This window comes from Echiichthys vipera (genome assembly GCF_963691815.1).
Source record: "Echiichthys vipera genome assembly, chromosome: 1".
Lineage (NCBI taxonomy): Eukaryota > Metazoa > Chordata > Actinopteri > Perciformes > Trachinidae > Echiichthys > Echiichthys vipera.
Genome location: NC_139826.1, coordinates 39745245 through 39748000, shown reverse-complemented (window position 1 = coordinate 39748000; position 2756 = coordinate 39745245).

Sequence of the window (2756 nt, the reverse complement as noted above, 5' to 3'; positions counted from 1 at the left end):
GAGGGGGGGGACAAGGACCCTAAAGCACGGGGCACGGGACGGAGGCACAGTGGGAGTGCGCCCTGAGGTTCAGGATGATCTCTGTCTTTATTTCTTTGGATGTGGGACATGCCGACTGCCTGGAGATGCAGCCAGAATCTTCCGTTGAACCCTCAGTTTGGTCTCAGCAGGGACCTGCACAGACACGGACGGACACTGAACCGGCCTAAAGTCAAGGCTCAACTGGCTCCTTTCAACGCAAAGGAGCCGCGGCTCTACTCCGAGTTCCTCACGGATGCTGAACTTCTCCCCCTATCCTGATGTGTCTATAAATATTATTATTATTATTATTTCCAATAGATAGTGCGACTTGTTGCTGCTCATGGAGGAACTGTTGTGTCTCTGTGAATCATAAATAAGTCACAGAGTGTGGTTTTGACTCTATATGTAAAGTGTCTTCAGATCACTTTTGTTATGATTTGGCATTGTAAATAAAATTCCACTGAATTGAATCGAATGAGCCTCAGTCGTCCTTACTTGAATATGAGAATACAAATATGGGTTGTGTGTGTTGTCTGCGTGGGTTTTCTCCGGGTTCTCCGGTTTCCTCCCACAGTCCAAAGACGTGCAGGTGTTCGGTTCATTGATGACTCTAAATCACCCGTAGGTGTGAATGGTTGTCTGTCTCTGTTCGTCTCTATGTGTCCTGTGATAGACTGGCGTCCTGTCCAGGGTGGACCCCGCCTCACGCCCGATGTCAGCTGGGATCGGCTCCAGCCCCCCCGCGACCCCGACAGGGACAAGAGGCTGAAGATGAATTAATGAATGAATGTTTGCATCGACAAAGAACAAAGAACATGACATAATATAGAGAGTCGTCTCAAGGGCCGTCTTAACCGCAGAGGAGCCAGAGTTATAAACAACCTTATGTTCAAACCCTGGAGACTTGTGCATACGTTCCAGAACGACTGCTTTCACTAAGGTGCCTGATCATATCCAACATAACTCCAACAACTCCAAATTGTAGGCGAGCCAGTTGTATTTCAGCATGTTATTATGATGCCAACATGCTCCGTGCATCAGTCCACAGCTCTTCAGTCGTCTTACGGAGGTCTCATCTGAGCTTTCAGCGTATGGATTTAGCCTGACTTAGTATTCTCAGCCTTTAAGGCTCTTTGCCCGGAGAGTATGATATCCTCTGGCTTCACAGATACACCCGTGAGACTTCCTACCAGAGTACATCACGTCTGCTCTCATTGTTCAGCTCATGTGGTTTTGCAGTTGTACGTACAGACAAATATGAAAAGTCTTCAGTGTGTGTGGTGGGTGATGGCTGGACTGGTGTTGCTAACGCCAGTAGATATCACACAGTTAGGTCATGGTTAGTGTTACACAAAGAGCCTTAAAGGATCAGATTAGTGAGAGAGGATGAATCCACCCAGTGAAGGGTCCCTGAGGTCCACAGAAAGGGGGCGGAGAGTGGAGGTGTCTGTGCAGACGTGTGACGCACCATGTGCACTGTTCTTGTGCTTTGTTAAATGCAAACTGAAGATACTCAAAAGCCTCAGCAGGAGTGGGTGCAAAGCAGTAAATAACAGTATCATCAGCATAGAAATAAACGCTGAGTTTGGTAACTTCTGCCCAAGGCAATTGGTGTAAATAGTAAATAATAGACGGCCCAGAACTGAACCTTGTGGTACCCCTTTGTGGACTTGCAGTAGCTCCAAGATAGCACCCTCTAACTGAAGCTGCGTTCTGTCTTTAAGATAGTTTGCACACCATCTTTAAGTGATGAGCACTATTTAGTCTTCTTCACCCAGACACGTTAGATCAATCACCCGGGCGACAGACGACCAACTGATCTGCAGCCAAGAATAATTTAAGCCTTTAAAGGATTATGTTTAACGCCTCTGGGTTTAGGATTCAAACATGTGTGACTTGGGTGACACCAAGTGGCACAATCATAAAGGACACTGAGCCTCATAGGGCGACCTATGATACCTGTTTCCAGGTTCATACATGTGTTTTATGTTTCTCCTGCATCATGTTCACATGCTTTAATGTCTCATGCTGCTCATGGCTGCTGCACCTGTATTCACCCTCTGTCTGAGATGCTCTTTAGCAGCACCTGTCCCTTTAAGACCCCTCCCACTAAAGCCCGGTCTGCTCTGATTGGTCAGCACTTCCTGGTCTCCATTCTGCTCTTCCGTTATCTGTCTCTGTACAAATGCAGAACTGTCGGCAACTGAGTGTGTAGCGGGATTTTTAAAAGTTAAAAGTTACAAATAAAGTGTTCTTTGTACCCTGCATCTCGGCTGACGAGGCACACCTGCTGCCATTCAATCAGTACCCCCTCAATACACACACCTGGTCTTGGCCCTGCTCCCCTGCCAGAGATTTCCATCTTGTCGGTAGAGCCGACCTTCCTCTCCTAGTGAGTTTTTGCTGCAGTCTTTCCAAATAGTGTTGATGTTTTTCTTTGTGAGCCCTCTCAGTTCTTCGTACCTCGCTGCCTCGTTGCCTGAGTTTGCCCTGAGTTGCCTCGTTGCCTGAGTTTGCCCTGAGTTGCCTCGTTGCCTGAGTTTGCCCTGAGTTGCCTCGTTGCCTGAGTTCGCCCTGAGTTGCCTCGTTGCCTGAGTTCGCCCTGAGTTGCCTCATTGCCTGTGTTCCTGAGTTTGCCCTGAAGTCCGAACCGACTTCCACCTACGACTGGACCAGGACCAGAACCAGGACCAGGCTGGGACTGAACCAGCACTAACCAAGTCCAAACCAACTGC